Source organism: Doryrhamphus excisus, chromosome 3 (genome assembly GCF_030265055.1).
Source record: "Doryrhamphus excisus isolate RoL2022-K1 chromosome 3, RoL_Dexc_1.0, whole genome shotgun sequence".
Classification (NCBI taxonomy): domain Eukaryota; kingdom Metazoa; phylum Chordata; class Actinopteri; order Syngnathiformes; family Syngnathidae; genus Doryrhamphus; species Doryrhamphus excisus.
Genome location: NC_080468.1, coordinates 6,365,243 through 6,376,291, shown reverse-complemented (window position 1 = coordinate 6,376,291; position 11,049 = coordinate 6,365,243). Strand labels below are relative to the sequence as shown.

Here is an 11,049-nt window from a genome sequence, read left to right as displayed (position 1 = left end):
TGGCACCAAAGCAGCACATGATCACAGGACATGACAAATACTACAAGTGTAAAGGTGAATATGGGGGTCTCATGGGAGGAAACCGGATAACACGCACGGGTAGAACATGCACAATCCACACAGAGATGCCCAAGCAGAGATTCGAACCCACATCTTCCCGATCAACCTGCCAACCACTCGTCCACCGTACTGAAAACATAATTAAAAATATAAAAATCAAGATACAAAGAGTGAGCAGCACGGCGGTCTAGTGGTTAGCGTGCAGACCTCACAGCTAGGAGACCAGGGTTCAATTCCACCCTCGCATGTTCTCCCCGTGCATTTGTGGGCTTTCTCCGGGTACTCCGGTTTCCTCCCACATTCCAAAAACATGTTGGGTTAATTGGCGACTCCAAATTGTCCATAGGTATGAATGTGAGTGTGAATGGTTGTTTGTCTATATGTGCCCTGTGATTGGCTGGCGACCAGTCCAGGGTGTACCCCGCCTCACGCTCGAAGACAGCTGGGATAGGCTCCAGCACCCCCGCGACCCTCGTGAGGAAAAGCGGTAGAAAATGAATGAATGAATGAATGAATGAAGATACAAAGAGTGGTCATGTTATCATGCTATGGTACAATACAATGGGCTGGATACTGTCCAAAAGTGTTAAAAATAGGGTCATATAAGTCATTTTTGAAGGTTTCTTTCATGAATCATGTATTTGCAATATTTCAGACCAGAAGGTTGTTTCTCCAATTATTTAAATAAAAGGTGAATATTCCTCTGGTCTTATGATCTCTTATTATTGAATGTACATACATACGAGATGGAAACTTGCCTGCGGGGCAGAAAGGACATTGCTGTGAATTAAAAGTGTGTTTATATCCAGCAAATAAACTTGTGAACAGAAAAATATTTGCTAGAACTAGGAATTTTGAAATGTGGATTTGCAAAGCGTTGACCTTGCCATGTCATTTTACATTCACAACAGAAGCGGTGTGATGGAGCTGGTTTGAGAAAATAATTCCCTCTGAAACGATGACTAACTTGAACAGGCAACCAATAAAATTCTTTGCGTCTTTTTGAACTATGTGTCTCTTTCATCAAGCAGGCCTCACTCTCTGGGATTCCAGCCATTTGATTATCATACATATTTCTGTTGTAATTGCTCAGGGCTCATTATGATGTTTAGATTCATTCAGGCTTATTTTTTTCGATACATACTGACTTCCTGCACATGCGTTCCCTTTTAACGATTTCTGTGCTGTCCTTTCACCATTTATGTGTGAGTAATGAACTGCACACATACAGTAAAGCTTGTGCAGGTGGTTGGTGGGTGGCTGTATAATTCTTCCCAAGATGTTCCTCTGGTGGACTGTCTTACTAATATAGCCATTAAGGACAGTAATTGCGGCCAGAACATAATGATTTGCATGGAAGCAAATGTATAAAAACGAATTGCAAATGCAGTTAAAGGGGATGAGGATTTCCTCTCAATAGTGAACAGAAAAACAAAATGTAAACAGAAACAAGGGTGTTTGGGGGAAATTGCACCGTCAGTCAGTCATTTTCTACCGCTTGTCCTCACAAGGGTCGCGGGGGTGCTGGAGACTATCCCAGTTGTCTTTGGCCGAGAGGTGGGATACACCCTGGACTGGTCGCCAGCCAATCACAGGGCTCTTCTGACTCTTCCACACAACCAAGTAACACTGGAAAGTCGGTTGGCTAGTCCAGCTGTGTACTTCCCATGTTCACAAAACAGTCCGGTGTGAAATGCCATCTCCGTTCCTTCCATATTCACAGTCAACCGTGAGGGTTGGATGGTGTTGAAAGCACTTATCAGTATCTTGTGCCACTATTGATTATTATCTTTGCATGAAATACATTTTGCAAAGGCATTCAAAAACTAAATCAAGTTAAAAATAAGAGGAAATTAGTAGTTGTTGAGTAAAAGAAGACGCCAAGGGAATACTGTAGCCATGCTGCCGTATGTCAGTTAGATGTGTTAAGAGTTCACTCCTTCCACTACATCAGAAGCTTCTGGTAGAATATCAGAGCTGCTTCACTTTGGAGTACTACTTCTTTGTAGGGGTAACCGCTTACATGTTTAACAGACACTCATTAGTACCAGACAGACTTTCCTGCAGGATATCTTAAACCCTTGCATTCCATGTTTAATTCATCATTACATTGTCGGCATTTTAATGGGGATGCTGTCAACAGAAAAACAGTAGCTATAAACAACTCAAATTTGAGCCAAAAATTGATCTATTAATGTTTCCCCAGACATCAGGAGGCAGAAAACGTGAGCACACTGAATTTTAGCGTTTAAAAAGTGCACAAAATTTGATGTCAGAATGCTTATGAGTTATGAAGCCTTCACGGGGCTGGTCCAGTATAGTTCATGACAGCTGGCAAAGCCATTAATCATGTGATGTGTATCACACACTTCCCATGGGGCTGATCTACTGTCATTGATCATTTTTATGTCAACACTATTGGGACAGACACACGGCCTGCAGATATTATTCCTTAAATAAAGATGACATGGCATAGCGGCTACTGTGATTTGTGGCCTGGGCAGGTTGGTGAAGACGCAGACTTTCAGAAAAGAAGTCACCTTAAACTGATATTTAGATATTGAAAAACACAGTTTGTACTTTTATGCAGATGAGGACACTGTCACTGATTAGTTGACACCCTACCATCCCTTTTGTGATGACCCTAAAAAAAAAGCATGTGGGTCATCAGTTCATGGATCAGGGTATAACAGTGAAGGAAAATAAACACATTTTGTAAATGTTCCTTAATGTGCTCATGGCACCAAAACATATAATCTTGTTATCAGAAAATACATTAATAGGCATATTTCCTGTGGAAGACGTGTGTTTGAATGTGTTTGTTTTTAACATAATTAACATTAATTTACTGATTTAATGATGGCACAGTGTAGCGTCTCCTCAAAGTCCAATGCTCTTTTATAACTTTATTCTGACCTGAACACGGGCATTCTAGCTGGCAAACACGTCTCTCCCTTCATACTTGGAACAACACTTCTCCATTTTTACTTCAATGGGCTGCATTCACGGGCGATCCCTACCTTGGACATCACAACAACATCTTATTATACGTGTATGTGTAACTAAACAAAACGATTAAAAAAGAACAAATCAATTTTTTTTTATTTTGCCAAACATCCATAATCCAAAACACAGGTCCTACCCTTTTTTGTTCTAAATAGGCAGCTCCAAACACCAAATAACTACTTTTCTGGTGTACAGCGTTTTAGCTACTTAACACTAGCTACTGGAGCTGCTGCTGTACAGGCGCTACGTATCGTCTGTGAGTTTGGAATACCGAGTGAGTTTGTTAATGCTAGGATATAAATCATGCCTCACACAGGCCATGGCGGTAAGCCAAGTAGTTGGTCAACTTCGAGAATGCACACTCTACCGACTACGAATCTGCATCGACTGAAGCAGCGGATACTCGCTCTCGAACCTGACCCGACGACAGCGCTAGGATGACTCAGCAAGATGCTTGTTTACTCTCAGCATTTTTTTACCTGATGACTATGCTGTATTTATCAGCTCAAGTCTTCAGTCATCACTTGATATCCCAGTGAGAGTGGACATTGTGACTGTTTTATTATGTTTGCGCTACATGATTACACTACAACACCGCCTTAGTGTTGGCTCACTATAGCTGGATCTGCCTAGCACCCAATGGGAGTCTTACCTGATCCACCATTGAGGATGGGGGAGGGGCTGTCTACCTAATTCTGGACCCTCAGGTTCTAGATACTGACTTGTGCAAAATTAGCTCTCAAAAAGTCTACCATGATGAGTCGTAGCAAACACAGAACACGCTCTCTCTGTTGGTAGAACATTTAGTAACCTTGTCTTATTATTGTATGAGCAACAAGCAGCAGCTTTTGTAAATATCACATACTTTGGGTGTGTTTGCTGTGATTTACAAGTGCAGTACTGACAGCAGTTTGCTAGTTTTGATCCTGCTTTTTGAGTACGAAGTGTCCATCATCTGACTGGAATCTTTCAATAGTGTCCGAACTCCAAAGGAACTACTACCACTACATACAACCAACAATAACACTTAATTTTCGGGTGAATCTCCACTCCCAGGAGTGGAGATTTTCACCATTGGGGCCGTACGGGGATCAATTGGAATGCCAATATAAATGAAATCTTCAAGATAAAACTCTCTTAATAAACAAAGTAATCATTCAGACTTACTTATTTGTTGATATGATGCACACAGAGCAAGGAACAACCACTCTTATTCCTGCTGCTGTCTCCTCACACCTTAAGGCATTCAGGCGCACTCGTAATTTTGAGTGTTAGGCGCTAATTGTTTTTGCTTCTTATTCATGTACACCCTGGTTGCTTGTCAACACACTGTACGTTCTGATAATCGTAATCGTTTTTGCCTTATTTTGCATAAATTTCCATTTTTTACCAAATACTGTACCTTGGGAACTATACGCAATCTGCATTTCTGACTTTTCTTTATTGGAAAAACATCTCTGCTTTTGTTCCGGATGTATTTTGCTTGTATGTTTAAAATGACTAAAATACTGTAAGATACATGTTATCATGAATGTGCATGTTACGACGTGGTGACAGCATGTATGTATGTATGGTAATGGTAATGGTTTTATTACATTTTAACATGCATCAGACTACAATTGAATGCATCACATAATCAGTTCACAGTTCCATATGTCCAAAAGGAGTAGGAAGAAGCAAAGCTTATTAAATCCTACCACTCCATCTGGTACTTTTTACAATCAGTAACTGTTACATTTGTTCACTTCCTGCTTTCCTAATATGGTTTACGTTTTTTTTGTGTGTTTTTTTTAAAATCACATACCAAAGTACGAGGTGATATGACCATCCAATGACATAATGGGTACCATAGTAAGTGTCAATATAGTGATATATATAGCACATCATGACTTGTTCAAGACTCTTCATCCTTGTATTTAGCAAACATCAACTGCTTGTATTGTTTCTTGAATTGGCTCATCGTTGTGCATTGTTTGAGGTCCTTACTATATATCAAATATTGTTGGTGGTTTTTGAATGTTTTTAAAAGGCTTTCTAGGTGAAATAGGTGAATCCCTTTAAAGCATCGGCTTCTTCAGCTTCTCATAAACAAACATTTACCACGACTGGCGGATCAATTACATTTGAGAACTGTTAAAGAACCCCCCCCCCCCCCCCCCCCCCCCAAAAAAAGTACTCCTTACTGCATGTCCGACCAAAATTAGCTGCTGCATTGTAGCCTCTGACTGTAACAGCGACATCAACATTTGGTTTTAGGAAAGATCACAGATACACAAAGTGGCTATACAACCCTTTAACACTGAATTTCATGGAGCGGCAATCAATGCCACCACAATGTACGACAGTTAGGTGGTAAATGTTGTATTTATGTGTGATTGCATATATGGCCTTGACTTGATTGTATTGTAGTCTTTTTAATAGAGAGGCTGCCCTTCAATGGACGCTCTGAAACCGTTGCAGAACAACTCACCAATGTGTTAAAAGATCAAAGTGTATCAATACCTCTTAGACATTGAGTTTCTCCCTGTCCACATTAAAAAAAAACGCAGGCAATTTCCAGAGGGGGTGGCGAATAAAGCCAGCAGAGCTCAATGACACAAGCGTTTTAATCAGTATGTCGCAGGTGTGAGGGTACCTTTAAGAGCACAGCACATGATGAATGATCATCGGCTCAGCACAACCTCCGCTGCAGTCTCCAGGATCGCTATGATGGTGCGATGGAAAAGGCTGATAAGTGGCATCTGGGGGGATAATTAATTGATGTAAACACATTTCAATTTAACGGCTCTTTGATCAATTATTAATAAACCGATTCCACCCCCACCCGCCTTTATTATGTACAACTTCAATTAACAGGCTCTCTACTTTGACCTATGAATGCCCTCTCGATAGAACACTGCAAGACTGCAAACAGTGTGGAGAATAATCCACTCTAACATGCATGAATTCTATTGAGAAGCTTAAGAATTAATTGGTGTAAATTGAAACTGGAGGACATGGGAGAAGAACCACTCAGTTTTTAGCCTTGTGATGATTCTGTGAAGCGATCCCGTTTCCTTTCAAATTCATGAAAAGGTAACAAAGAGCTCCATTCGGGACAGGCGGGCTTACATTCTTGGGGTAGCTGTAAATTGGAGCGCAGATTTCTCTGTGGACCCTGGAGGTGATAGAGAACTCATGAATGTGGCTGCTAGTAAGTTGGTAATTGTTCCCCCTCAAGGCATCGCTGACTTCGTTCTTGTAATCTTGCTTGTCTTGCAGTCTGGTAGTGGAAGGGAGGTAAAAAAATAAAAGTAAATAAAAAAAATACACCTTTTGAGAATTGAGAATTGTCTTGAGGCTTTACTGTTAAAATTCTTCCAGGGATGGGACTGAGATTTTTATTGGGTTTTCTGATTGCCTAGCAGTCATGGGTAATATATAGCGATCCTGTAAAATTGGGAAGACTCTACAATGGCAATATCGTATAATATATGTTTGCACTGTCATCCATGCAGGTCAGACAGTCCACAAAATGGATTTTTTAAGTAGGATTTATTCCATCAGTGTCTGCGGAAGCCTACAAGATTCATTTAAAATCAATTGTTTACTGGAGAGTAAATAACAAATGAAGCTTTCTTCACTTTCAAACAGAATGAATGTGAAGATCCCATAACACTTAGAGAGCCATTTTGATAAAAGGGGTAAATGATATATTCTATATCATTTTATAGTAGCCATATCTTCCTTTATTGGGATGTGTACTCATTGGGAACGGCTCGCTCTCCCCTTTATAAATAATTCATTATGATAAGGAGGATAAAAAAGGCAAATGTTACTGGCAATTTGGGAGAGAAGCCAGATGATGTGTCAGGCACAATTATAGGACAGGAGTTAGAATAAGTGGTCCCATGTATTGCGCTGGCTCCCGCTTGTCTCTTTGGCTGTGTTCTTACCTCCTGGAACCAGCGTGGATGGGTGCATTAAGACACACAGGTGGACTGATAGGGATTGAAAGTGACCCTCTGCTCTGAGCACTGGCGCAGAGCTAGCAAACATGAAGCTAAGCCACTTTGACTCTCTCGGCTGGCTTAATTGCTCTGTGAACCTGGGTGCAGCATTGAGCGGCCTGACTTACTGCGCCCCTGGGAGTGTATTACCACCACTCTGTCCAACTAATTGCCTCCTTTGTCCCCCATCATCCCCTGCACAGTTTGTCCACGTGTAATGGCAGGTCAGTCATGATGTACAGTAGGTAGCACCAAAAACTCGCCCCCCCCCTGCGTGCTCAAATGCTCTCACATTTCTTCAATTCACAGATATCGACAAGTGGGACTCACCATGGCTTTTTTCTGCTTCTTCTATACACTGTCAAAACGGTTCAGGGCAGATCCTTAAATAGTTCCCATTGTACGTTTGGAGGCTATTGGGACTTGTACGTCAAGGAAATATTTTGTGATGATAATTCTTCCTCTCATTACGAACACACCATGTGTCAGCTATTACTTTCTCAAACTATAGCAAAATCATTATATCTACCAGTCATTTCTGCAAGAGCACAAAAGGCAACATAATGGACAGAAAGCACTGTGGGAGACATGATGCCATGGCAACAACAAAGCCAAATACATTGGCACGTGGTACTACTCGCTATTGATGATTTAGTATTGGCAAAACCGGAATGTGGGGCTGCAGGTGTTTTGCGTGGAGGACACACAGCTAAGAGACACGGGTTCGATTCCCCGCTAGGGCATCTCTGTGTAAAGTTTGCATGTTCTCCCCGTGCGTGGGGTTTCACCGTGTACTCCGGTTTCCTCCCACATTCCAAAAACATGTTAGGTTAATTGGCGACTCCAAATTGTCCATAGGTATGAATGTGAGTGTGAATGGTTGTTTGTCTATATGTGCCCTGTGATTGGTTGGCAACCTCGGCTCTCGCTTAAAGACAGCTGAGATAGGCTCCAGCATGCCTGCCACCCCCCTGAGGATAAGCGGTATAGAAAATGAATGAATGAATAAAAACCGGAACCTTTCAAGAAGTCAAATATAAAAAACTTTTCTAAGACTATAATGAATACAATTTAAAATCCATTTCATTTTTTTCTGATTTGCCATGGAATTTCTAACCCTTGATGTCCAGTGCTCCAAATTCCAAAGTTTTCTTGCAGAAGGTGCAGTGCTTCATATATGATTCCATCCACCCGTTTCAAGCATGCATTGAACTGTCTGCTCTGGAGCCACAAATTGTTGAACTTGCCCTTAACCATCTGATACAACTATTGTGGCTTTACTTTAGGCTTTTGTCAACTTTTCTCCACTGGTATACACTGCGGCCTGCACACATGACACAAGCTGGTTGTGTTTGATAAATTCGGCATGGTGACACAGGTTCCGTTTTGCAGGCCTTGATAAATTTTTTAACATTTTTAAATCTTAGCGGTGGATGTGTGTGTCTTTTGCTCTCCAGTCTCCAGTCTTGCAACAGCCTGTTTTCTTCCTGCCTGAAAATAATCTCACAGCTTCACTCTGTCACAGTTTTTCAAAAATATATTAATAAATCATGCTGTTTCATGGTTGAGTTCAACCTATTATTCGTCAAAAATATGCATTTTGAAGCAAAGTGTATGTAGTTTTGGCCTAAATAAGTCATTCTCAAGCATAAAAATGGCTAAATGAACTAAAAGATATAAATATAAGGCATTCAGGCGACACATAAAAAATGCTGATGAATTAAGACTATGTAGTGTTCTAAACTGGTCACTAGGTGTCACTAATGTTATTGACACACAAGGACCAGACCTGATCACCAGAACAATAGGCTTTTATTGCAGGTTTGAACCCCAGACATCACTTCCTGTTCACCTGCCACAGCTCCCATAAGGAACATATTTCTGGCAATACACACGAGCATGAGTCTTATTTATGTCTGAAATGGCTTATTTACTCTTAGGGGTGATGTGGAGATGGCTCTAATAACATTCAAAACTGCATTTAGAAGATTGTAAACAGGTTTCCTATATCACACTATGAAAATATTCCATTTATAAATAGGATACCTTACTTCACGGAAATTAACTTATCAACTGTAACTATAACTGTAACTGTAACTATAACTGTATGTCTGTGTAGCATGGTCACATGCCATACATATTTAGCGTAACATCACATATATTATGTATCCAAAGGGCGTATTGCGTCTAACGCAATATGAAAATCTCCATAATATAAAAACACTGAAGCTTCAAATGAGTTCATAACATACCGTATGTGCGATGGATGAATGCAGTGCTGTGCAAATGACCTTCGTGCCGGTTTCATTCAGGACCAAATGCCCTTTTGCATGGGCTCTGCATCATTATTTGGGAGATGACCTTTAAAAAACAATGCAATATTTAACCAAAGGAACTTGCTGGCATATCAGTGATGGAGCAACAAACGTGTCTCCACGTGGTTAGGGATTAGCTGATGTGACGACATGCCAATTACACTAAACACTGACTTCTTTAGTGTCACTTTAAAGAGAACAGGAAGTTATTTTAGGATAATGTTGACAGAAATGTGTTACAGTCGAGTTCACCTCATCTGTTTGAAATATACAAAATCTTTGAAGTGCTTTTGACTGTGGCTATTATTTTTCTCATGCATTGCCACACATCATGGTAATAGTGTGTGGCAATGTTCACTCCTCTGCCGCACCCCCTCCTTTCTCTCATGGTCTCTCCCTCCGCCAGCATCAAAGAGGTGCACAGCCTGAAACGAATGCACGTGTTAATCACCATCTCCAAAGAATTAAATGATCTCCAACCACTCTGACAATCCATGTGCAAAAGGAGACCTCTCAGTATTCATGAGTGCCGTGCTGAGCATTTACATGTAGAATGGTGTCAAAACATTAAGTGGGAGGTTCAGAGAAAATGCCTCTTGTGGGAGATCAAAACCGTTTCAGTGTTCAGAGAGAATTAGCTTTCCCGTATGTCGTTGCCTGCAGTCGGCTAATATATTCCTTAACCTGGATGTGCTTGTCAAATGTATTGTTACGAGCAGATTCCTCATCTTATTTTCAATCCTTCCGCAATGCAATTATTTCATGAGTCATTCAGCACTTGAATGTTTACACAAAAAAGCAATATATTTACAGTCAGTGAGTATTGACTGGCTAGGGGAAAGATTAAAATTAAGCTATTGGTAATTTATTTAAACACCTACATCAGTAAATGAAGCTCAACTTGTCAGACAGTATGCTATTTGTGACTGAACACCTCCAAAAACAGTTAATATACGCACATTATATTATAGTATATAGTGTGCATACAGCAACAGGGTTGCAAATAGCCATTTCCCACCGCAATCAGTAGGTCTACCCGGGTTTTTTTAAACACTGGTAGTCCCGCAAAAAAATCTTTAATGACCACATTACAAGTTACTGATGCTAAAATGCTAAAGCTACCATTGAGAGACTTCAACTGTCGAATCTCTACTTCCGGTTATGTAAATTATGTTTTTTTGTTAGGGCTTCAGCATCAAAATAGGTTCTTCCCAGCTAGCTCATATTAATATTGTTGTCATATTGTTTTTTCGCGCTATATTGCACAGAAAAGGGAAATACATGTGTTCATGTTTAATGAAGAATTGTAAATGATTCTTCAAAATTGTAAATAAAATGCAGTTCCTCTTTAAGTGCTACAGCATTAAATGGTCACGTAACCACGCCCTTAATTTTTAATCATTATTCAAATAGAAAAGGAGAACTAGAACAATAAATAAATAAACAAATTTGAATATGGATGCCGAATATGTAAATGGACTTTGCCCACTGAGGACGTCGTCACCTTTGTTCTTTTTAGTTGACTTAAACCTCCACATTGGCTGCTTTACGAATCTATATGCTAGGTTTTGCCACAGTTATGTTCTTAAAAGAAATCCTCTATGTAGATTTTTTCAGGAGGAAAAATAATTTCAGGTAACAAAGTAAAACATTTCCACAAACAAAACCAACATAATTCG

The 11,049-nt window shown here is 40.2% G+C and overlaps 1 long non-coding RNA gene across 1 annotated transcript in view; it reads right to left on the bottom strand.

Moving 5' to 3' along the window:
* Window positions 1–5,996: 5,996 nt before the first annotated feature.
* LOC131126112 (uncharacterized) overlaps window positions 5,997–11,049 on the bottom strand; it is a 32,609-nt gene continuing 27,556 nt past the window's right edge. The window contains exons 3-4 of the long non-coding RNA XR_009129112.1: window positions 9,308–9,416; window positions 5,997–6,328 (exon numbers count right to left, since the gene is read on the bottom strand). This is a non-coding gene — a long non-coding RNA (uncharacterized LOC131126112). The remainder of the gene's footprint in view (window positions 6,329–9,307; window positions 9,417–11,049) is intronic.